The 27,771-nt window shown below is 33.1% G+C and overlaps 1 long non-coding RNA gene across 1 annotated transcript in view; it reads right to left on the bottom strand.

The window, feature by feature from the left end:
- LOC144365583 (uncharacterized) overlaps positions 1–27,771 on the bottom strand; it is a 411,011-nt gene that overhangs the window by 264,392 nt on the left and 118,848 nt on the right. The gene's annotated exons all lie outside the window — the stretch shown is intronic.

Below are 27,771 nucleotides of genomic sequence, written 5' to 3'. Positions count from 1 at the left end.
CAAAAATCTTATATCCAGAAAAACTAAGCTTCATATTTGATGACAAAATAAAAACCTTTCATGATAGACAAAAGTTAATAGAATTTCCATTGAGAAAGCCTGCACTATAGAGAAAATCCTCAGCAAAATATTCCAGGAGAGGGAAATGTAAAACAACAATGAAAATCAGAAAAGGAAAGAACTACACAAAAGGAAAGTCCAGTCAAAGGAGAAACCAAGTCAAGTTAAAAAACAAAAATAAACCAAAATATCCAAGAATACAAATCATAATTCAATAATAACCCTGAATGTGAATGGCCTAAACTCATCAAATAAAAGACAGAGACTTATAGATTGAATTTTTTCAAAAAGACTCAACACTATGTTGCTTTCAAGAGACTCATCTCACAGGAAAATACATCCACAGACTGAAGGTGAAAGGGTAGGAAAAAAATGCATCACTCACATGGATCATGTAAACAAGCAGGAGTTTCCATTCTCATTTCAGATAATGTGGACATCAAACCAAAGCTAGTGGAAAGGGATAAAGAAGGACATTTCATACTGCTTATGGGATTCATACATTAACAAGACATAACAATCATAAATATCTATGCTCCAAATGATGGAGCATCTATGTATGTCAAACAAACTCTTCTCAAATACAAGAATCAAATAGACAACAACACAAAAATACTGGGTAACTTTAATAAATCTCTCTCACCACTAGATAGCTCTTTCAAACAAAAACTAAACTAAGAAACTGTTGAACTCAATAATATAATCAATAATTTGAACTTAACAAACATATATAGAATATTCCACCCATCAACAAGCAAATAAAGTTTCTTCTCAGCAGGAAATGGATTCTTCTTCAAAATGGACCATTTGTTATGCCACAAAGCAAGGCTTAGCAAATACAAAAAAATAGAGATGCTACCCTGCATTGTATCTGACCATAATGGAATGAAATTAGAAATCAATGATAAAATCAAAAAGAGAAGCTACTCCAACACCTGGAGATTAAACAATACACTATTAAATGACACATGGGTAAAAGGAGACATAAGGGAGGAGATAAGAAAAATTCTAAGAGGCAAATGAGAACTCTGATACATCTTATCAAAATCTCCAGGAACTATGAAGGCAATGCTAACAGGAAAGTTCATTGCATGGAGTTTATTCATTAAAAAAATAAAAGTCAACAAATAGAAGACCTGACATTACAGCTCAAATACTAGAAAAAAGAAGAACAAACGAACACTAAAAGTAGTAGAAGACAGGAAATCATTAAAATCAGGGTGGAAATTAATGAAATTAAAGCTAAAGAAACAATTCAAAAAATTGACAAAACAAAAACCTGGTTTTTTGAAAAAATACATAAAATTGACAAACCTTTAGCCATCCTAATGAAAAGAAGGAGGGAAAAAACAATTTAACAAAATTTGTGATGAATACAGAAACAGTACAACAGACACTATTAAAATACAGGAGACAATTGGAAACTATTTTAAAAATTTATACTCCAGTAAAATAGAAAACCTCAAAGATACCAACAAATTTCTAGAGGCATATGATCAACCCAAAGTGAGTCAAGAGGACATACACAATTTAAACAGATCAGTTTCAAGCAAGGAAATAGAAGATGCCATCAAAAGCCTCCCAACCAAGAAAAGCCCAGGACCAGACGGATTCACAGCTCAGTTCTACAAGACCTACAAAGAAGAATTAATCCCAATAGTCCTCAAATTATTCCATAAAATAGAAAAGGAAGGAACCCTTCTAAACTTATTCTACAAAGCTAGTATCATCCTGATACCAAAACCAGGCAGAGATACATCAAGGAAAGAAAATTTCAGACCAATATCCCTGGTGAATATTGATGCAAAAATCTCAATAAAATTCTGGCAAATAGCACATAATAATACATAAAAAATAATGCACCATGACCAAGTCGGATTCATTTCAGGGATTCAAGGTTGGTTCAACATATGGAAATCACTAAATATAATTCATCACATCAATAGACTCAAAGATAAGAATGATATGATTATATCAATTGATGCAGAGAAAGCATTTGACAAAATACAGCACCCCTTCATGTTCAAAACACTAGAAAAACTAGGGATAGTAGGAACATATCTCAACATTAAACATGGTTTTTGAAACACTAGCCAGAGCAATTAGACAAAAGAAATTAAAGGGATATGAATAGGAATAGAAGAACTTTATACTTAGAGGATATAAAAAACAAAACAAAACAAAGAAACAAACAAAAAAACTTCACCAGAAAACTTATAGAATTAATCAATGAATTCAGGGAAGTACCTGGATGTAAGTAAAATCAATACCCATAAATCAAATGCATTTCTATACATCAGTGATGAATCCTCTGAAAGATAAATTAGGAAAACTACCACATTCCCAATAAACTCAAAAAAATAATATAAAATACTTGTGAATCAACTTAACAAAAGAGGTGAACAAACTCTACAATGAAAACTACAGAGCACTAAAGAAAGAAATTCAAGAAGCCTTTAGAAGATGGAAAGTTCTCCCATGCTCCTCAATAGGCAAAATTAATATTGCCAAAATGGCCATGCTACCCAAGCATTTTACAGAGGCAATGGGATTCCAATTAAAATCCCAGTGTCATTCCTTATAGAACTAGAAAAAGCAATCATGAAATTCATTTGGAAAAATAAGAGACCCAGAATAGCCAAAGCAATCCTTAGCCAAAAGAGTGAAGCAGGAGGCATCACAATACCAGACCTTAAACTTTACTACACAGCTACCGTAACAAAATCAGCATGGTATTTACACCAAAATAGACATGTAGACAAATGGTTCAGAATAAAAGACAAAGAGATAGACCCACACAAATACAGTTATCTCATTTTAGATAAAGGCTCCAAAAACGTACATTGGAGAAAAGATAGCCTCTTCAACAAATGGTGCTGGGAGAACTGGAAACCCATATGCAGCAAAATGAATATAAACCATTATCTCTTAACCTGTACAAAACTCAACTCAAAGTGGATCAAGGACCTAGGAATTAGACCAGAGACCCTGAACCTAATAGAAGAAAATATAGGTGAAAATCTTCATCTTGTCATATTAGGTCCTGATTTCCTTAACCAGAGTCCTAAAGTACAAGAAATATAATCAAGAATTAATAAACGAGGGTGAATCCAAACTAAAAAGCTTATTCTCAGCAAAGAAAACAATAACATGAAAAGTGAGCCCACAGAGTGGAAGAACATCTTTACCTCATGCACATCAAATAGAGCACTAATTTATAGGAAATATAAAGAACTCAAAAAACTTATCTCCAAAACAACCCAATCAATAAATGGGCTAAGGAGCTGAACAGACACTTCCCAGGAGAAGATATGTGTTCGATCAACAAATATATGAAAAAATGTTCAACATCTCTAGTAATCAGAGAAATGCAAATCAAAACTACTCTAAGATTTCATCTCACAGTAAGAATGGCAATTATCAAGATACAGACAACAATAAATGTTGGAAAGTATGTGGGGAGGAAAAGTCACATTCATACATTGCTGGTGGGACAGCAAATTGGTGCAACCAATCTGGAAAGCAGTATGAAGATTCCTTAGAAAACTTGGAATGGAACCACCATTTGACCTAGCTATCCCACTCCTCCCTCTATACCCAAAGGACTTAAAATCAGCATTCTATAGTAATGCAGCCACATCAATGTTCATAGCAGTTCAATTCACAAGAGCTATACTCTGGAACCAACCTAGATGTCCTTCAATAGATGAATGGATAAAGAAAATGTGGTATATATACAAAATGGAATATTACTCAGAATTGAAAGAAATAAAATTATGGCATTTGCAGATAAATGGATGGAGTTGGAGAATATCATGCTAAGCGAAGTAAGCCAAACCAAAAAAAAAAAAAAAAAACAAAGGCCAAATGTTCTCTCCAATAAATGGATGCTGATTCATAATGGGGGAGAGATGGCATTGGAAAAATGGAGGAGCTTTAATTGAGCAAAGGGAAGGGAGGGGTGTGGAGGGTACTTGGGAGCAGGAAAAATGGTAGAATGAGATGGACATCATTACTCTAGGTACATGTATAACTGCACATATGGTGAGATGCTACATCATGTTCAACCAGAGAAATGAAAAGTTATGCTGCAGTTGTGTACAATGAATCAAAATGCATTCTGCTGTCATATACACCTAATTAAAATAAATAAATAAATTTTAAAAAAGAAGTTAAGCAGAAAGAGTGCCACCACCCCCCCAAAAAAGCAAAATAAGCTATAAAAAAGAACTGCATAAGAAAATACATGTCATTAGAGAAACTGAGGATCATCAAAACATATATGACAGTAATAATCTTATTTTATAAGACAATTAAGTAAGCCTTTTCTGTGGAGTAGGGGTATCAGAAAATAGAGTTAAAGGACCAGATTTTGGAGACTTAGCAGGCACAGATTGAATATACTGTAAAGTGCTTAAAGAGCTTATAGGAATGATCCAGATATGTAAAACTTGGTGTTGTGAAGGTGCATAGGGTGGATCTGACCCACAATATCTGTAAAACTACTGGTTATAAATAAAAGTGAGATAAAGGTTGAAGAATAGAAAATACAGTGTTTAATAACTGGAAATTCCTAAATAAGGTTAAAAATTTTGCTTTGACTTATATTACAACTTTTAAAGTTCAAGTATGCAGTTTACTGAAGAGTTTCAAGTCAACAGTGTAAAAAACAAAAAAAAATAATTTCAATTTTTCTCAGTAACTACCTTCCAGCTATGCTATGTTATTATACTTAATAATATTTTGGCTAAATTCCATCCCTTTCTTGTTCCATTTGGCTATTAACACTGCCTTGTTTTATTTTTATGTCTATCCTCAAAAATTCATTCTTAAACTTAATTCCTTGACTGTGTGCTTCTATCTTCCCATCCTACAGTCCCCACATTGGAGTGTAGAACTGAGTCCTGATTGCTGAAGATCCAGAGGATGACCAGATGGCCTGGCTCAGAGACAATTCTTTCTTCTCTAGGTTCAAGTGTCCCCCAGCTGAGAGAAGAAAGGAGGCTAGAGAAGCCCAGTGTTTTAATGTAGCCACTCACATATTGGTAAAAGGTTTTCTAGACTCACTACCATTCAGTCCAGTTGATGCTAATGGTGTCTGCCCACATGGTTGATACATGAGAATTTTCTTGGGGAAGCATTCACTATCTCTGCCCTCCTTGTAGCTGAGGCAGAACCACCATGTGGAGTTTCATAAGGGTACAATTTGGATAGAGAGGGGCCAGCTAAGTGGAGGGTTGAATGCTGAAATCCTGTCCCCATTCTGTGTCTCAAGGCTGTGTCCACCTGTCTTGGAGCTTTGGTCTAACTTTCCCAAAGACTCTAAGATGAGAACTCTTCCAGGAGATGTCTGTATCTGCTTTTGATATACCCTTAATATGTTTGCTAAGTTGTATGTGACATCAAGTGACCACATGGTTTACCTTTCCTGTCAAGCTAGAGGAAATGTCAGAGTCTTCTTCCACAACAACATCATTGGGTCCTTTAAGCAACACAAACAATCAGAGTACAGGTGAAGTCATGCTCATTTTGATTGCTCCAACTACTGTTAAATCTGTTCCAGAAAACATGCATTACACAACCCACTTTTCTTTCCAATAGTAGTGGGAGCAGAGAAACAAAATATTCTGTATGCCTGGAATCCCAAATCAACATTTAAGGACTCCCTCACTCTATGTTCTGATATTTGTGTTACATAAGAGATGTCCTATATGCTTGCATCTTATTGTAAGTCCAAAGAATGAGATGCCAGTATCTCTATCAGACACTTCTAATCTTATTTATCTTGGACTCTTTCTTATGTGGTTTTATTCTGTAAAAAAGCACCTATTCCCTTGAATAACAGGGAATAAACTTCTTATAAAATCGTATTCAGCCCACAAAGCCAAGGAGCTCTGCCATTCTCATTTCTTTTTTTATTGAGATGGAGAAAAAAGGTGTTGTTATATTATTGGGGTTTTGACCAATATTCAGTACACACACCCAAAGGGGGCTTTCTTTAAATGTAGACTGATTGAGGGACATCTTTTGTTCTCAGATTGGCCGTTAGCCAATTCAAAAATAATAGTAAAAATTCTATTTGACACCTCATGATTGTCTTAACGATTACAAGATGCATGTAATAAGGCAAATTATTAATTTCTAGCCTTTCCAGTTCACTAAATTCCTATATCTTTGATAGAAAACACACACAGAATAAAACTCAAATTTAAAAATAAGAAATATCTTTGACTTACATTGTTACATTTGAAACTACTTTTCCTGAAGATGTCTTCTCTAGATCTGTCAAGCTCATTACCTTTTGACTCTGGTCTGCCAGTGGATGCATTACCTAAATAAATGTTTTCTCTATAAGAAGAGAAAAACATAAGAAAAAAGATCATCCCAATTGCTCAAAGCAAAATAAGCATATCCATATTTTAACAATAAGAGTCATCAGAGCCAGAGGAGCAGAACAAGAGGAAAATCTAAAAGATGAGGGTTAGTGCTAAAAGCAGAATAGCACATGAAGGTAAATAAAATAAAATAAAGGAATTTAAGGTAAGAGTGAAAAGAAAAAATGTCTGGAGCAATTGGGAAGTGATAGGAGGAAAGAGGCTGTGCTTCCATCTTGCAGGGTTCTGGTGGCTACAGCATACATGATCCTTGTGATTTAAAGGAAAAAGCTGGAAAAGCTAGAAAGCAAAGAACACAAAATATTTCCACAAGGTCTCTCTCATTTGTCTCCCTTAGGAACTAAAATTCTTACAAGCTCCTCAATTAAGACAAAAATTAGACAACACAACTTAAAAGATCATCTAGCAAAAATGGTTTAAAAAAATTCTCAGAGAATTTATCATTCTCCTAGAATATGAAATTTTGATCATTCGTAAGCCAAACTCGAAGGACATGTTTGTCTTCTAAATCATATTTTCCACTCCTGTTCCTGGGAAGGGGATGGATGTTAAAATGGATCAATTCAAAGGAGTCTGGAAGCCAGGTGTTTTGGCACATGCCTCTAATCCCAGCAGCATGGAAGTCTGAGGCAGGAGGGTTACAAGTTCAAAGCCTGCCTCGGAAACTTAGCAAGGCCCTTAAGCAATTTAGCAAGACCCTGTCTCAGGTTAAAAAAATAAAAAAAGGGCTGGGGATGTAGCTCAGTGGTTAAGTACCTCTGAGTTCAATCCCTAGTCCAAAAAAAAAAAAAAAAGAGTCTGGGAATCATGGAACCAAGAAGTAGACTCTTCTGAGTAAGATAGCTCCCATCTGGGAGATGTCTAGGAATACATCTTAGACAAATTATGCTCTTAGCATTGGGCAACTTTCTTTGCCTACCTTTTTTTGGATTTAACATTTCTTACCATCATAATAATAACTTTAATGTGTCAATTTTATAGCGGGGGGACGGGGGTGGTTCTAAAGAAGAACATGGCCTGAAAGGGAAAATGCCTTGAAAAAAAAAAAACTAGTTAGTAAAGCTAGGAAGATAGACTCTGAGAAGCAAGGACAAAAGGAAAGAAAAAGCATTTGGATTGCTAGTGTTCTTTTCAGGTTCATGCCACAGACACCTTCTATCAGAAAAGAAATTATAGAGTATGTTAATAGCTTCTAAGAATCACAGCTCTGTCCCAGTTTTTTGCTATTCCTAAGGACTAATTTAATTATTCCTTGGATCAATTAAATAACTCAGTGTTCTCATAATAAAATTTCCTTTTGGTTTTCCACTAAGACACCTGGGGGTTTTGTATAGACTAAGATATCCGAGTTGTTTTCTATTGCTTATGACTAAATTTACTCTAATATTTTTCTCTCAGTCTCACTAAGGTGAGGCCTTCTACTTAGCAGTTAAGGTCCAATTTTTAATGAATTGCAATAAACATGGAATTTGATTTCTTCTTAACTCTAGCCAAAGAAAATGATTCATGAATGATGATCTTAGCTACTCAATAAATGTCCATAACATCCAATAAAGCATAATATGCTTAGTACTGTAAGTAGAGTGCTTTGGGCACTAGTCGAAAGAAGCAAGCAATTAAACATGAGCTTTCAAGACTGTGCCTTTAATACCCTGGATTTCCTGATCTTGTTTGTTTAAATATCCCTACTACATCAACAGATGTCTCATGGAAAGAATATATAAATGAGAGAATGTAAAAACACATTTCAAAAATGTTGAAGGTATTTACTTGGAATTATGTATAAGAACTCCATAAAGTTTTCAGGCCTTTCTTCCTTTAGCCTTTAGCTATCCAGTATAACAGTAGATCTGTGGCAAAAATTATCTGCACACAAACTCCACAAATAGCTATTGAGAGAACTGCTTATTTTGAGTGTAGGTGGGAAAAGTTTGATTTGACAGCATTGACAGAACAGCCACAGATTTCATTGTGTTTTTTTTTCTTCAAATACAGCTTGATCTATTTTTTTTTAGATTTTTCTTTCTCATATCCTTTTCAAATAACTACAGAAATAGACACGAGAGAAGAACTTTCTGTAGCAATTCTCTAAAGCTCTCACTTAAACCATAGACTCTAAGACCCTATGCCATCAACAGCTGTGATCTAATATATCTTGTGAATTTAACTTTCTCCCTACCTATGTCTAAAATACTTGCATTTAAAATACACAACTTCCTGGTGACGGAAAGTAGTAAATATTATTAACAAAAAATATTGTGATTTTGAGAATTATCATGATTTGAGTATTCCCATGTTTCTTTGAATTACTGTTATTTTCCATGTGTTCCAGTGCATTCTGGATTTAAACTGCCTAGCACATAGCAAATGCTCAGTAAACACTTCTGTACCAAGTGAAAATCATCATCAGGGAAGGACATGTTTAATCTGTTGTCATACCTCATGCAGGTTATACAAATTCAAACAAAATATAAGAAAAAACAATTAACTATTTCGGTTTATTCCAGGTACAAGTTTTACTGTACTCTTTACTGTCATTAATGCCTTCAAATAAATTGACGATGTTAAGAATTAAGCACTATCTCAGAAACTGAATGCTTTGCCTATGATATTAAACATTACTTTACCTGATAACTGAATCCTAAAAAGAGGGTAAAATATGTTTACAGAATAGTAGCAAACTGTTGAGTCTGTTATTTTAAAAAGAACATATTTTGATAAGAAATGCTGCTCTGTATACTATAGCTTTTTTATTTTGAATTTCAATGATTGGCCAGTGACCAATGAAGAAAATTGCTTTATTTTGCTTCCAAAAATACATTTATTATTTTTTTTCACTTTCAGATGGAAACTCTACTAGAAAATAGAATATATCTCTCAGTAATCTGTTAAAATTAGAACAAAATTTTCTAATACAATGCATGTTTTTAACTGTTAAGTAGCATACAGAAAAATTTCCCAAATGCATACATCCACTAGATAATAGAAGGAATAAATTTTGAGAAAGATGATAAAGGTAGGTTTTTAGACTGAATAATGAAAGTTGAAATAAAGATCATGGGACCAAATTCTTGGAAAGAAAAATAGTACTTATTAATTAATTAAAAGTTTTGAGCCATTATTTTGAAAATATGTTTAAAAACAATAGAAGTACTTCTATAGTTCAGAATAGTCAAAAAACAATTTAAGACAAAAAAAAGTGAAGAAAGAGAATTCACAAGCAAATGAAAAACCACTATGTTAATCAAAGCTATATTGTTGAATTCCCAATAACAATATTTGCATAGTTGCTAGAAAAAAGGTCAGGAAAAATGATAATCTTATGTCAAAAATTATTTCAGGATTTGATCACTACTTTGTAGCCAGAAATAAACTGTATCTTATAGTGATCAGAAATTTTAATTTTAATTATAACTGGCTTTTATTTAAAATATGATATAACAAAAATTTTATAGCTAACACATAGATAAAAGTAAAAATTTTATATATAAGTAATAAGAATTAGATCATAGGTTTTCCATAAACTCTTATAAACATCTTTTTTCTCACCAGTGATTGCTTATTTATATTTTAATGTTGACTTTAAATTTAATAAATGGGCATCATTCTATTCAGAGTCTTTCTATGTTTCAATTTTGCCACTAAGTAAATCGCTCCTTTTGTATATAATTCATTCATAACAAATATGAACTACCATTAATGGAAAAATACAATTAAATTCTGTTCTTAAGATATAAAACAAAAAGAAACAAAAAAATAAAATGCATTTAGTTAGAAATAAACAATAAGTGTATTACACTTGGTTTATGTTTCCATTTTAGATTTGTTGATCTCTTGGAAAGAGAAATGGAAGGTACTGTCTTAGCCCAAAGCTAGAAAGATAGAAGTGTCATTACATTATGTACTATTACTTAATAAGTAATAAAGGATAAAATGCTCCACACCAAAGCACTATCTGTACCTCACTCTGTTCTGGTTGTTTGGCATAGAAAAGGAAAGGAAGTAAGAAAGATAAATAATTATATTCTTTTACAAATTTGTTAGAACTTTATTGCATTTAGGTGATGGAATATCCAAAATGTTCTTTGGCTTCCCCATCCTTGTAATAATATCTCACTGAAGACACCAACAATCTTTTAAATAATAAATCCAGTGGTTTCCACTCAATCTTTGTCTTCCTTGTTCTTAACACAACTTCACATAATGACAACTTCTAAATGTTGGACATCTCTTTGACTTATGGCTTCCATAATACCATTTTTTTCTTAGCTTTTCCTATCATTCTGACAGTACCTTTTCAATGACATTTTAATGTTACTCATAATACCAACCCAGAACATTTTCTCTATTAATAAACATACTGATGATTTCAACTACCTCATATTCGCCTATGACTTTTATAACTCTATTTAAGAATCATTTGCATAATTATCTTCTAGATGTATTGCCTGATTTTGTTTCAAACACCTAAAGCTCAGTTGTTTTTAAGAAAAAAAAAAGCAAATTTAAGGTTAGCAATTTTTTCATCCATTTACTGGCCTAAATCAAGAATCTAGCCTACTTCCTTTTCTTAATTGCTTTAATTTCCTATTCTTCAAATGCCTGTCATATACTTTTAAAATATCTTTCAAGTCTGGTGCAGCAATATAGTATATATTTTCATCAACTTGTACAGTGGTTGTTAATTTGTCTTGCAACCTTAATACCACATAGTTTCAATTTAGGCATATTAAAACCAATGCAATCTTTCTAAAACAGAAAATCTGATCGTATTCCTTCTTGACTTAAAGTCTTTCATTGGCTATTCCTCAATGATTCTCAAACTCCAAAGGCAAACTATGGCCTAAATGATCTTTTTTCTTCTACTTACCTTTACAAAATAAGGAAGGATATACTAAGTTCAGCAACACTATCAATCAGCAGTATGTAATGGACATCAATAGACTAGTTCTTCCAATAACTGCAAAATACACATTCTCCTCAAGTTCACAAGGAACATTCTCCAAGATAGACCATATTCTAGGCCATAAAACATGCACCATCAAAAGAATAAATAATCATACCATGTCTTCTGTCAGACCACAGTGGAATTAGCTGGAGATCAATAATAAAATAAACCTAGAAAATCCTCAATCCTAGGAGTTTGAACAAACCATATCTAAATAATGCATAGGTCAAAGAAGAAATCAAGAGAAATTTTTAAATATTTTGAACTAAATAGAAATGAAAGCACGACTTATCAAAATTTGTGGAATGTAGCAGAAAAGTGCTTAAAGGGAAATTTATAACATTGAATGTACCTATTCAAAAAGAAGGTCTAAAATAAATAATCTAAGCTGGTACCTTGGGAAACAAGAAAATGAAGAGCAAATAAATACCAGTAAACTGAAGAAAAGAAATTGAATCCACCATTTTATAAAAGGCCTTATATACCACAACCAGTTAGAATTTATCCCAAGTATACAAGGATGATTCAATATTCAGAAACTAACTAATGTAATCCACAATGTCAGTAAACTAGAGAAGAAAAATCATGATAGTATTAATAAATGTAGAAGAATCATTTCATAAAATGCAACATCCCTCATGATTGTGAGAAAAAAATCAGCAAACTAGGAACACAGGGAAAATTTCTTCAACTTTCCAAAGACTGTCTGCCAGAAACCTATAGCAAAGATCACACTTTTAATGGTTAGAAAGTTTAAATTCTGCTGCTGAGGTCAGAAACAAGTCAAGAATGTTCCCCCTCACCACTCTTTGTCAACTCTGCATGGAGAGTCTTAGCTAATGCAGTAAGACAATATAAGGAAATAAAAGTATGCTGACTGGGAAGGAAGAAATAAAACTATCTTTGTCAGCAGATGACGTGATTATCTACAGAGAAAATCCAAAGCGTCACTAGAACAAAACAAAGCAAAAAACTTCTGGAACTAATAAACAGTTGTAACAATGTTGAAGTATATAGGTTAATAAAGAAAAGTCATTCACTTTTCTATATAATAGCAATAAACAAGTGGAATTTTATATTAAAACACACCAGCATTCTATTTCATTGCTAGACTTCTAAAATTAAATACTTTGCTAAAAATCTAACAACATATGCACAAGATCATGTGAGGAAAACTATAAAACTCAGATGAAATAAATGAAAGAAGAACTAAATAAGAAAAGAAACATTCCATTTTCATGAATGCTAAGACTCAAATATCATCAAGATATCATTTCTTCCTAACTTGATCTAAAGATTCAATGAAATCCCAAATTAATATACCATAATTTTTTTTACAGATTGACAGGCTGATTCTAAAGTTTGTATGGAAAAGTAAATGGCCCTGATTATCCAACATAACATTAAAAGAGAAAAAAAATAAATGAATTGATCAATAGAATTCAATATTCAGAAACTAATTATATAATCCACAATGTCAGTAAACTGAGAAGAAAAATCATGATAGTTTTAATAAATAGGCCCAGAAATAAAGCCATATAAATATAGTCAGTTGATCTTTGGCAAAGGAGCAAAGGCAATACAACAGAACAAAGACATACTTTTCAGCAAATAGTGCTCAAAGAACAACTGCATATCCAAATACAAAAAGAAAAAAAGAAAGAAAATCTAGACCCAGACCTTGCCCCTGGATCACAGTTCTAGATATAAAATGCAAAGCATAAAATTCCTAGAAGATAACATAAGATGATTTTGTAGATGATTAAAATCAACAATGAAATTTTAAATGCAGCACCAAAGATACAACCCACATAAGGAGGAGTTGATGAGGTAGAGCCCATTAAAATTAAAAACTCTTCCCCATGAAACACACTATCAGGAGAATAAAATGACAAGCCACAACAGGGAGATGATATTTGTAAAAGATATATCTGATAAAGGACTGTTATCCAAAATATACAGAGAACTCATAAAAGTCAATCATAAGAAAATGAAATACTTGATTTTAAAATGGGCCATATGCATTAATAGTCAGATCCCCAAAGAAAATATGAAGATACAATGACCATATAAAATGGTGTTCCACATCGTATGTCATGAGGGAAAAACAAATTAAAACTTCTATTACACACCAGAACATCAAGGATACTAAATCCTGGCAAGTAAATGAAACAAGAGGAACTCTCATTTATTGCTGGTAAGGTACAATAAGGGTACAACTTGGAAGACAGTTGTGATTTCTTATAGAACTAAACATACTCTTAACACACACTCCAACAATCTCCTTCCTTGGTATTTTTCCAAAGTAGTTGAAAACATAGCTATCCAAAACTCTATGCACAGATGTTTATAAGCAGCTTTATTCATAACTACCAAAATTTGGAAGCAACCAAGACACCCTCTGTGGGTGAAGAGATAAATAAACTGTCACAGATCCAGATAAAGGGATGTTATTCAGCATTAAAATGAAATGAGCTCTGAAGCCATGAAAATACATGGTGGAAACTTCAATGAATTTTACTAAGTGAAAGAAGACAATCTGAAAAGGCTACATACTGTATGAGTCCAATTATATGCTATTCTAGAAAAGGGAAAACTATGGAGGCAGTAAAAAAAAAATTACTGATTGCCCATGGTGAGTAGGGAGAGAGGGATGAATAAGTGAAATATAGAGAAATTTTCAGTGAAACTGAAGCTATCATGTATGATACTATAACAGTGGATACCTTTGTCCAAATACATTTAATGCATAATTCCAAGAGTGAATACTAAATTAAGTGGTTAATTCTGAGTGACAATGAAGTGTCAATGTAGGTTCATGAACCATAACCAATGTACCACTCTGGTGAAGGCTGTTGATAATTGAGAAGACTGTGCATGTATGGGGATGGGGAGTATTTGGGAAATTTCTGAACCTTCTGCTCGTTTTTGCTATGAACCTAAAACTTCTCTAAAACAAATAATAAAGCCTATTTTTAAAATAAAATGAAAAAGAAGAAGAAGAAAAAAAAAAAACACAAGCATCTTGCATGGAGAAACTGAGTTTCCCACACTTGCAAACAGAAATGGAACAAAAGCTAGCATTTTGCAAGTCAGATTACTTGGAAACATCCAACGTCGTCCTGGAGAACATATTACAGAAACATTATGTTTATATGATGTTTATATGCCCAGGAGTGTGTGGTCTCAGTGGTCTTATAAAAGATTTTCTGAAGGCAACCAGAATGATGAGGGCACAAAGCCAAGAATACAGCAAGGAGAAGCAGCAGTGCTAGCAAGCTCTGCCTAACTCCACACTCTTCCACATGTTCCTCCTTTGTCTCTTCCATAATCACTCACTCCTGTCTTGCAAAGACCAAAGTCGTGCATTCATTGAGTGCCTGTGTGCAGTGAAAAATTATGGCCAGAGGGGAAACAACTGACTAGAATTCTATGGCCTGTAACTGGAAACTTTGATGTGATCATCATCTTCGGGAAGCCAGGCTGTGAAATGCTGAGATAGTCCCTAAGAAGTCTAGATAAAGCTTTCAAATCTGCAAAGCAAGGGAGAAACCCCTGTACATTAAAAAGAAAACTGTTACCTTTTAAGTGCTCTGTCTAGCATAAAGACACCACTATAACGCTGCTCAATATGTATAAGAATTCTTAGAATAATAGACAGGCAAATACAGAAAGAGACTAAAAATGAAGCAAGCAGTTCAACCTCACCCCAAAGCAGGAATTCTTTCTCCAATGCTTTAAACCACAGTTTATGCACACTGTGCCTGATGTATGCAGTGACAATGAGCTCATTCATTTAGAAAGCATAATATATTCAACTGTGCACATGTACCACAACAAACTTCTCCTTTGACTTTGACATTTCCCAGATACAACTCTAGGTACCAAGGATACACGCATTATAATAAATTTATTCCTTAAATTGGACTCAATTCCATCTTCCTTTAACTTCCATTTGCTGATTCTAATTCATCCTCATAGGACTAAACAGAAGCCCTAAATTCACTTTATCCTGTTAACCATTCCCAGCTATTTCAGTTATGGTTCATATGACTGCTTTAGAGAATGTTCTTAATCTGGAGGGCCTCCCTCATGTCTTCATGTCCACTTGCAATGTAATATCCTAAAATTTGTATTCCAGATATTGTACAAGCAACTTAGAATGAGGTAGAATCAATACTTTCCTCCTGAGTAGTATGATACTTTCTAATAGACCTTCCTTTCAATAGTTACAGAATTTGGTTAGAGTTCCTCTGAATGCATTCTGGTACTAGGATAGCAAACTAATATGATTGCAGATCATATGACATTATTCTAATATTAAAAGAAATGTGAGATGGAAATGTTTTAAAGGTTAAAAGCAATATGTGAGTATAAAGCAATGGATATTATTACTACATCCCATGATAAGTTTTTAAATAAGGTTTGGACTAGAATTTACCTAAATGACCATGACTACAGACACCAGTGGAAAAATACTTTGCACATGGGTGACAAATGAGCCACAACAATGTTTTAGTCTCTCAAAAGAGTGCCTGTTGAGAGGTTAGAATGAAGGCCAATTACTCTTGTCAGATGAGTTTGCTAAAGTAAATAAATCTTTGCATATTAAAATTGAATAGGTATAAAAAGAAATATTTGACCATGATTTTGTTCAATTTTCATGGGTTTTATTGATCTGAATAACAAAAAAAAATATGTGTTTTGGCATGTTATTCTTTATGCAAACTCTCTGGAAGGTTCTGGACTTCAGGAAAACTCTGCAACAGTGTTCTTAGCTTTAATTGACCAATGATTCTCCTGGGGACCTTGAAAAATTACTGGATGAGGAAATTTTTCATAAGTGAGAATTTCACTCCACAAGGGACAAGTAACATAATCTTCTGATGGGATAGTAGAGAGATTCTCAACCAATGCTAGTATTTCTCCCATTTACAATTTTCCCCCAAAGTGTCTTGGCATTCTTTAAAAGAGTTAAGAGACAGAAATAAAGGCCAATGCCAATTTGGCTGATGGCAGAAGAGTAGATTTTGCTAACTGCTCAAAAAGAGGGTGGTTTTTCAGTGAGAGTACAAAATGACATATGCTGAAAATTTTTCAGTATTTTAAAACTAAAGGAGAAATATGTATCAAACAGGCACACGTATATAAGAATTTAATTATCCAAGACATTGAGTTTCTTTTTTAAATTTTTTTTATTTTAACCAGGGATTAAACCCTGGTTAAAATTTTAAAAATGTAGTAGCCTCAACTACTGAGCTACATCCCCAGCCCTTTTTATTCTTTATTTTGAGACAAGGTCTTGCTAAAATGCTTAGGGCCTCACAAATTTTCTGAGGCTGGCTTTGAGCTTGTGTTCCTCCTGCCTCAGCCTCTAGAGCCACTGGGATTACAGGCATGCACCACCATGTCTGGCAGTCCATGAAAATTCTTCAACATAAAAACATTTAAAAAAACATTTTAAAAAAGCATAATTGCCTTCAAAATTGGTCTTCAGGGAGCATATTTAACAAGAAGTCTTATTTTTTCCTCTGTTCATACACTAAAAAAGTCAACACATCAACACACAAAATAATAAGAGGCTTTTTTGGTAATGAAGCCAATAGTTGTGAGGATCAATTATAAATGGAAAATTAGTGCCCAATAATCAGCCAATTAATCAGTATTTCAAGATTGACATTGGTGTGCTTTTATTCTAAACACTTTACCACGTCAAGACAGATGCTCAGTCTTCACCCTGAAGGACTGCAACACAGAAAAGACCTATGCAGCCTGAAACAGCACTACATTGCTATGTCCCCATTGCCTTCAGACTTTCTAAGGTCACCTGCAGGGAGCATGAACTTTCTGGTGTTCTTTAATACTATTCACATTCTAATCCAATATGGATAGGAATTTATGGAATTATAAAGATAGAACAAAAATCTGAGGGCTGCTATTTCTGTTGGCCTCTTGCCCCCCCTTAATAAATGCTTGCTCCCCCATGGCTGTCCTCAGCTCAGTTTGCTATATTTCACAACAGCAGTGAAGTTTTGTTCTCACTTATGTTGGGCTACTCTCCAATGATTTGTCCTTTCTACTTTGTTTTGTCCTGGGATCAGCGAAAAGGGTGGTAAACTATTACACCCAGAAACCTAAGACTAGGCAGAGAAGGACATTGTTTAAGGAAACCACAAGGAAATTGTACACTTTTAAAGTATGTTCCCTTTTCACATTGTCAGGGATTAGCAGGTATCTACTGGCAGGGCATTGGTGTTCACCTTTCTGCTTTCTGCTTCGGTCATCTCTGGATAATTTTCTGCTTCTGCATGCAAATCCTCTCCCCAAGACTACATTCATATTTGACTATCTTCAGTGCTGATAATAACTCATTAGGTCAAATCCAAATACTCTTATGGGACTTCAGGACTTCTGCAAAGTGACAAGACAAAACCCATCAACTTACATACTATTGTAAGTCTAGTTCATATTCTCTGCCTCAAAATGTCAAATTTAGATAATTTTAAACTCATGTTTTTACATTGATGACCAATGGAAAATACTATGTATATATTGAGTATACACTATATCAGGTAATAAAAGTTAAAATTAGCTTGATTTAGCAATTTCACAGTGTGTGTGTGTGTCTGTGTGTGTGTATTTCAAGATGTATTATATAACACAAATATAAATAATTATTTGTCAATTAAAGTAAATTGATTCACTGAAAGAAAATAACATGATATTTCAAAAAATCAGAAATGAAGATTAAAACAAGACTAGAGAACCCAGAACAAAAGAAATATAAACTGTAACACATATAAAAACAAAATTGGTCCCTAGGTGAAAATATTTAAAATTATCCAAAAGATACAAATATTACCATTTATTTCATTCATTCTATAAAAATGTCCATCATTTTCCTTCTCTGTGACATGAACTGATCTAGATGCTGGAGATACAAAGAACCAGAGGCACTCTATATTAGAAAGAGTTTTGGTCACATACGGTCGGTAGTGTTTACACATCTCTGTTGAAGCTAGAGTTTTAGATGTCTCACAAAAAAAATATGAAACTCAAAGAAGATGTTGACTACCATCTGATGTTGATTACAATTTTGCAAGTTGCTGTCCTGAAAAAAAGTTTTAATATGGGATTCAGTTTCTATTTAAGCCATTGGTTAAATAAAATATTTTTTAAAAATTCATCCAAAGACCTGGGGTTGTGGCTCAACCATAGAGTGCTCACCTAACATATGCAAGGCCTTGGGTTCGATCCTTAGCACCACATAAAAATAAATAAATAAGTAAAAATATTGTGTCCAACCAAAAAATAAGTATTTTTTTAAAAAATCCATCTAAAAATTTCTTCCTGAAAATTATTCATGTTCATGCCTGTTTTTAGTATATTTGCTTCATGGGTTGAATTAGAAATACCTGATCCTAAAAACTATGTGCATCCACACAGATGAAAGAGTCAGTAAGCAAGACAGAACATGTCCTGATCACATTTGTTTTTTTGTCTGGGATAGTGAACTAGCTGTGGCAGAGTTCCCTTTGGTAGAGACTGTTCCAACCTCCTTAAAAATTTGGCTTTCAGTCTTATATATCAGTAACATCTATTCTACAAGTAAAAAAAATCACCCAAGACAAATTATTTCAGCCATCTGGATTTTCTCCACTTTAATCCCCAAGTAATACACTGTGAAACACAATGAAGGCATGACTGCTGTCCATCTCTATATTTCACTCAGAGTACTGTCTGATTCAGTTTATTGAAACATACCTCTTGAGAAACACTAGGAATAGGAAAAAAAATGTATGTAACAGCACAAAGAAAAGATAGAGCACAGTATTTGGGTGAATACTATTTTACATTCTAGGTAAAACTGATATAACCTTAAAATGATTAAGAGGGGCTACACATGTACATAACTATTGCTCCCTAATTTTACAAAATTTTCAATTTTTGTGTTTATGTGTAAGCAAGTTTCTACTAGTTTTGAGTTCATCCAAATAAAGACTTTATGTAAAACATTTTTCTTCTTGTTTTGTGACTTGGTTGTGAAAGCTCATCAAAGAGTATGAACATGCCTTAAACTGATTAAATAGAGGGAAACAGCAATATTAGAAAGACTTTGTATGGAATATCTCAGGCTATGAACTTCAAATCATCTCAGATATGTGGGTTGATGCTACCACTTGCCACAAGAAATAACTATAGTGTAATGGTTAATATCAAAATCTCTGAAGACACAAATCTCAGTACTTTCAATTTTTAGCCAAGTAATCAGAGTCAAATTACTTAAACTTCTATTCTTCCAGCTGTTTGGCTTTTTCTTCCCAGTTTTACAGAGGTAAAATTAACAGACAAACATTGTATATATTCAAGGTAAACAATGTAAAAATTTGACATGCATATACATTGTACCATGATCATGTGCCATGAACAAATTAATTAATCGACATGTGTTCTACTATATGTGTGTAGGAAAGGGGTAAAGACAGGTAACATTTTCTTTCTTAGCAAGTTTCAAGAAATCAATAAAGCATTTTCCATATTTTCACTGTTGCATTATAATTATACACAATGATGGGATACATTGCTACATATTTATTTATGCACAAAATATAATTTATCCACTACAGCATTATAAGGAGGATTAACTGACATGTTACATATAGAACATCAGAACAATATCTGGCAAATAATAGGTTCTCAATAAAAGTTACCAAATAAAGAAAGTTAATTGAGTACAAGACTGCAGCTCCTTCACAAACCATTAGAATAAAAATTAAAACTTACTTCCTGCTAACAGTGACAAAACAACATTTTTCTACTTAAGTTACTCTATTAAAAATTATATATATATTGTCTTTCATCTTTGGAACTCACACCTGATCTCTCCTACATTCTTTTTGGAATTACTGAAGAAATTACTTTTATATTATGAAAAAGCATCTTATAAACTTGTTCCTAGGGAAATGTTTGTTATTTCATCATCCAAAATTGTCTGAATGGATCTAAGTTTTGAAGAAAATTATAATTGACAGACATAGAATATACACTATAGAGCATTAACTCACTTTCACTGATAGAGAGAGACCAGAGGTTACCTCAAAGAAATTGTCACTCGTCATCCAAGCAGCCAAAACAGAGGTTAATAAAGGGATCTCACAAGCACTGTTAGGACAGGAAATATGTTGCAGAGTCTAACAGTGCAAACATGAAAAACAATGAATGATTTCAAGTATAAACTGCAAACCAAAAATTGAAAGAATATTCAAAAAATCTTAAAAGTGCTGATTTTTCAATAGACCTACCTTGTGTGATATCTGCAAGGGTAAGTACTAAAGAAGACTTATTTACCTTTCTAAGCAACTCCAGAGAGGCTAATGTGCTATAAAAATCAACTAACAAATAAAATAGACATCGCTGCCTTACTTTAACTTATTTAACTTTACTATTATTTTGCTACAGAATACAATTAACTTAAGAGAGTATGTAAAAATATAATCCTTTTCTGTTCTTCTTGGACAGAGAACTTAATATTGTTGAATAGTAATAACTACCACAGATACATGCCACCAATATCTATCTAAACTAACAATTTATTAACATGTAAATGACTCTCACTTATTTTTGTTAAGAAGCCTATCCATAGTTTATTATGCCTCAAAGTAGAGTTTCTAAAGTGATAACATTAGCATTTACTTGGTATGATTGTTTAATATACCTCTCTCTCTCTCTTTCTCTCTCAAGGTCCTATCTCAGAGTCACACAATAAAAAAATTATAGGAGTGGGCATATGACTCTGCATATTCTTTTTTTAAAGAAAAATCACACTAAAGAATTTTTGTATACCATGTACATGGAAAATCATTACTCTGGATCTTCATTGTTCCGGAAACACACAAGGACAGTATAGTATCACATTCTCAGAACAAAAAAAAAAAAAAGATTCTTTTTTTAAAGAGCCTTAGCTATGTTTCATATGAAAACATTTCAACCTTCAGATAAAGAACATGTATTAAAAGCATGCATCAAGATTCACATCCTCACAGGTTGTAAAACTGACAGGTGGAGAAGTATGTATTGTTTAAAGGCATAAAAATCCAAAGACAGAGAAAAAAAGGGAGATGAGTTAAAAATAAAATTCTGGTACCTAGAAAGCAGGTCAGTAAGTGAATACTATCCAGCCACTCATCAGAATGACTCAGCAGAGCCAAAAATTCTGAATGCAAATTTGGCAAGGAGGAATGGCAAGACTGAGTTCACATGTGCTGTAGAAGGCCCAGATGTCCAGGACTCATAGCAATAGATGTCTCTTGAAGCAAAGAGAAAATGGAGGAATTCATAGATTTTTTTTAAAAAAAAAAAAATCTATTTAAAAAAAATATTTGAGTAGCCTACAACAGTGTTTGCTGCCTACACTTTTGTCCTCCCCCCCCCACCCCCGGCTATGTTCTTCTAAAATAATATCAGAAAAAACTACAAGAAAACATGCCCTTCACATAACTAAAAGACATAAAATATACAAGCTTCAAAATAATTATTAAAAATTATCTGAAAAGTAAACATGCACCAAATTCTAGTAATGTTTCTGTCACAAGCCTCTGTGATGAGCAAGGACACTTTGGGGAAAATTTGTAAGGACATAAAGATGCATAAAATTTTCAAGGTTAATCCAAGGTCTAAGATTGATCCAGTACTATGATCAGGAGCCTGGGGATGTAGCTCAGTGGTTGAGAATGTACATAGCTTGCACAAGACCCTGGATTTAATCCCCAGTGCAGCAAAACAAAAACAAAACCATGGTTATAAAGGGGAAATTTATGCCTAGATTGAAACTGCCAGAAAGATATTCTTATAGGACTGCATTTAGTACAACCCCTTTGAAAAGTAGTTTGAAGATTCTTCCAAAGACTAGGAATGGAATCACCCATATGACTTAGCTATCCTACTCCATTTACCTAAAAGAACTAAAAGCAGCATACTATAGTGATGCAGGTACATCAATGTTTATAGCAGCACAATTCACAATAGCCAAACTATGGAACCAGCCTGGGTCAATGGATGAACAGATTAAGAAAATGTGGTACACATACATTAAATTTTACTCAGCTATAAAGAAGAATAAAATTATGTCACTTGCCAATAAATGAATGGAACTGGAGAACATTTTGCTAAGTCACCAAAATTAGCCAGAGAGTCAAGGGTCAAATGTTTTCTTTCATATGTGGAAGTCAGAGAAAAATAAGGGGGAAAAGAGAGACACCATGATTTGAGGAGTGGAGGAGGGTTGGGGGGAAGGAAAAGGGAGGAGCAGCACAGTAAGGTTCACCATATTATGCTCTGTGCCTAGGTGGATGTACCAAGGTGAATTCTACCTTTAAATATACATATAAAATACCAATTTGTAAAAACAATAAATAGATGGAGAGAAGCTGGTAGAGGAGAGAGAATAGGTTGAGGGAAAAGGCAGAAGGAGGAAGGAGATACTGGGGATTGAAATGTAGCAAATTATAACATATGTTGTTAGGTCAAAATGAACCCCACTTTTATATATAGCTATAATGCATTAATCAAAATCATAAAAAATGAAAGGTATTCTGAGATGTGAAAGTACTAACAGAAACAGAACATATTAACTAAAAATCAACTAAAGAAACTTGATATTGATGAGCTGAGAAAAGAGCACCCAAAGAATTAAGAATCAAATGACTCCTATGAAAGAGGAAAATTAAATTTAAGAAATTTCTAAAAAGTAATAATGAAAACACTACTTACACAAAAATACAATTAAGCAGCCGTCAAAATACATTATAAAACTAAATACATATTTTTAAAAAGTAAAAGAATTTAAACAAATGTCAAAAATTCTAGAAAGAACAAAATAAACTAAAACATGAGAAATCATGAGCATAGAAATTAATGAGCTAAAAAACTGGAAAGTAGAAGACTTGACTAATTAACCAAAATCCTGTTTTTAAAAAAATTAACTAATACGATCAAAAAAAAAAAATCCAGGAGATACAAATATACAAAATGCAGAATTAAAGAGAACTGCAACAGAAAAATGTTTAAATAAATCATGAGGCAGATTTTCAGAACTCTTTGAAAACCTACATTAGATCCTGAATTTTCATGGAAATATAGATTGACCAAAGGACTCCATTAGAGATAGAAAGATTAAACAAACAAAAAAAGTAAGTAGAAAAGCAGGATTAGCCCACACATGTTCAACCCGAGCACACCAATGCATTTGAATATATTATTTGGGGAATTCTTTTAAATTTTTAAAGAACAAATAGCCAATTGGTCAATAATTTTTTCAAATGATTCAGAGTTTTGAAAATGAAAGAAAACTTCCCAATTTTCTTTTTTTCTTCCTTTGCTTTTCTTTCTTTCTCTCTTTTGTTTTTCTTTCTTTCTTTTCTTTTTTTTTTTTGTTTGTTTGTTTTGTTTTGGTTTTTGGCAGTGGTGAGGACTAAATTCAAGGTTTCATGAATGCTAGGCAACTGCTCTGTCTCTGAGTTGCACCCAAAAGCCCTCAAATATTTTTAACCAAGCAAGTATAACATTGATATGCAAACTTAACAGTATAAAAATAGTCAATATCATTTATGAATATCAGTACAAAAATATTAAATAAAATACTAACAAATAGAATTTAATACTACATTAAAACAACAATGCCACATGACCAGGTGGGATATTCTGAAGAAATGTGGGTTGGTCCAGTACTGGAAAATCCACCTAATATAATATACCAGGTATATTCTCAAAGGAGAAAAAAACACTGTATGATTTTTGCATAAATGCTGAAGAAACCTTTGAAATATTTCTTAATCCATTCCTTAGTTTTAAAAAATACTCAAAAACCCCAGGAATTGATAGCTGTTTTTTAACAGGACAAAATATAGATTACCATAACTTAATCCTAAAGCCAACATCTGACTTAAGGCACACTAAAGATTTCTAACAAGGCAAAGATTCTCTCACAATGTTCAATCCCCAGTACTGCAAAGGAAAAATGGTAAAGAAGGTATTATAACATACCTGCAAAACCTACAGAATTAATAATTAAACTAGCTTAACCAAAAAAGGTTTAATAAGAAAGTAGGAAAAAATATATGGAAATCAATTGTGTTCATAAATGCAAATAAAAATTAGATAAATTACATAAAAGTAGAAAATTAGAATGGCAATAAGATTCAGTAGAAATAAACACATAAAATATGAGACTAAGTGAGGAATTATATGTAATTTCTGAAAGACAAAATGTAAATTTGAATGAACAGAAAAATATACATTGATCTGGGGTAGAATGACTCACCAACATTAAGATTTTTCTTATCCCTAAGTTAATAAGTTTAAGATATTAGGAAAACACTATAAAGGAAAATCTAAAAGGGTGTTTGTTCCTTTAAGTTATTAGAGTATACTAGAAAGTATAATTAATAGACAGACCAGTGCAATAGAATAAAGAACCCAGAAACAGAATTTTGGTTTTTTTGGTGGGGAGTACCAGGGATTGAACTCAGAGACACTCAATCACTGAGTCCCATCCCCAGCCCTATTTTGTATTTTATTTAGAGACAGAGTTTCACTGAGTTGCTTAGAGCTTAACTTTTGCTAATGCTGGCTTTGAACTAAGGATCCTCCTGCCTCAGCCTCTGGACCCACTGGGATTTTAGGTGTGTGTCCATGCTCAGGTATATGTAGTATTGACAGACATTTCTACATGGGTCTCCCATTTCTTCATGGTTCATGCCAGCTACTGTTTCAGACTATCTTTCAAGGATGTTTATAAAGCAAATAGCATTGGAGAACAGAGATAGTGTCTCCCTCCCAACAGAGAGCAGATTTGTTTCCAGATGACAAAATATAATGTCTAACAGATTAATAAATTTATTTGACTATAATGATAGGAATTTATATTTTTGTCAGTGTTTACGGATGAGTTAGTTAAAGATACGTAGAAAATTTAAACAAAATTTGATGATGTTTTTTCAAAGAAAACAATAAGTTGTATAATAAAGGAAATATCATTCAATAGCTAGTTTATCCTTAAACAATATTTACAAAAGCATAATATATCAATACGTATTTAGTTAAACAAAACATGCTATTGTTTAATTTAAACAATACACATATATTTATTTTGGTGTCATTAATTTAAAAAATTTGAACAGTTTACCTCTGAAGAATCTAGTCCATGAGTATCATTGCTCAAAAAAGTAAACAATCATCTCCTTTTATAAGAAATCTGAGTTGACCCCAAGGGAAGAGATCAGTATTGACAATGGGATCTGCAGATTTTTAAAGTGGCCTTCATTTTCACACACAACTACTAATAGTATGTTAGTATAATCTCTTCCAATTATTTTTAGAGTATTTATTGATTCTAAAGTGTGTTATTTTACTTTTCCCATTTATTCTATTGTTATAAATTGATAATGAGGATTTTATCTCAGCAAGGACTGCTTTATTATTGATGACAGAAAAAAAATCAGGAAAGTAGCCTCAAGATAAGGCAAGGAGGGAACAGCTAATTTAATTATGTCTCTTCTAATGAAATCCTATGGAATCACTGAAGATATCACTGAAATGATGAGAAATTACACAGAATATGCTTGTGAATATAATATTATTTTAGAAATTTACTCTATTTACCTTCAGAATATAAAACTCTATATAGTAATTGAAAGTATAGCCCCTGCTCCAAAGCCCCATATTTCCAATGTAACTTATTTTATCTCTCTACATTAAAAAATATAAAATATATATTATTCATAATTATGAGTAAACTTCATTTCCCCTGTACTTTATTGCTTAGAATAATCTCAACATGTAGTCTTTCACTATGAAAGCAAGTTTTCAGGTATGAATTTTTCAGATTATAAACTACTTTTATCCTTATATGCCAGGATGGTATTTTTAATTTTTTTTTTAAATACGACACTACATTCACTGATGTAGTAGCAGGTGATGGCTATTAAACAGTATGGCTATATAGACCTTAACACCTCCTTATTAGTCTGACCTGTAGGTAAGGTGACCATACTTGTCTTTACTCAGGATAGCTCTAGCTTGTTCCTGTGGTCCTGACATAGCTAATATTATACACTTTCATTATCAAAAGCATCCTAATTTAAATGAAAATTATATTACTACCCTGGTTTATATTATATGTGCAGTGACAAATTATTCCTTTGGAACATCAGCTACCACATCCATTGATAAAAGAATGGCCTCCTGGTCATAGTGAACATAATTTGTATTTTCATTAACATCAAAAAATTCTGAGGGCTGGGGCCATAGCTCAGTGGCAGAGCATTTGGCCAGCACATGTGAGGCACTAGGTTCAATCCTTAGTACCGCATAAAAATAAATGAATAAAATAAAAGCATTCTTTCCATATACAACTACAAAATTCTTTTTTTTTAAATTCTGATAGGTATTCTTGTCTTTACTGAAGATCTTTCCTTCTGCACAAAAGTAAACTATTAGGATAACTTGCATATGGGACCTTGCCCCCTCTCACAGAAAGCCTTAGACTACTGTAGGTTAAATAAAGATATAGTTTTTTAAAAAAAATCTTTTCTGGAATAAAAACTTGAAGATAAAACTTTTTCTTGGAAGAACATGAAGAGAGACATCAGTCAGTCTTATATTTTTCCTATAAGGAGAAATCTAAAATGACTCCTGGGAAACTTTTTATTTTTGAATGGGCCAGCCTCTGTGTGAGCCCAGATTGCATGATCCATAAAATGCACCCCTGCTGGAAGTTGATGGAGGGTCCAAAAAAGGCATCAAAGCGAAGGCAAAATTTGAGCTAAGTTCCAAGTGTAGACAAGGTACACAGTAACTGCAGGGGTGTTTGCCAGAGGAAAAGCTGGCTGCCTCTCAAGAGGCCTCACAGGGTAGTACTCTTTACCTTGGTAGGTTTACTATGGCCCATGAATTGGACATGCTTAATAACCTGATTTTGTCAGCATTCCAAAAACAAATCCACTTTTCAAGAACAAGTTTACATTATCCAAGTTCCTGAGATGGGTTTAAAAAAAAACCTCATAATATAACTTTATTTGCAATGTGAAATTATCGTAACAGGAATGAAAACACTTGAAGACCATATGAGCAATGTATTTTTTCTTTGTAGGCACACACATGGAAAGAAATTATAATCAAAAGATTGTTTAATAAATATTGAACCAAAATTAATAAGTTAGATGAATCCAATGTTTAATGGCATTAGGCTCAGAAAGCTGATGAATTCATCTTAAAATAGGAGTAGGTTTGCCAACAAAGTCAGTATACTCAAAGTCTGTTGGCTACATGTCCCTCTCTCCTGGGCAATGCCTGGATGAAGACTGCCAGATT

The sequence above is a fragment of the Ictidomys tridecemlineatus genome, chromosome 7 (genome assembly GCF_052094955.1).
Source record: "Ictidomys tridecemlineatus isolate mIctTri1 chromosome 7, mIctTri1.hap1, whole genome shotgun sequence".
Taxonomy (NCBI): Eukaryota; Metazoa; Chordata; class Mammalia; order Rodentia; family Sciuridae; genus Ictidomys; species Ictidomys tridecemlineatus.
The sequence above is the reverse complement of the archived record's forward strand: the minus strand, read 5'-3'. Positions and strand labels throughout refer to the sequence as shown.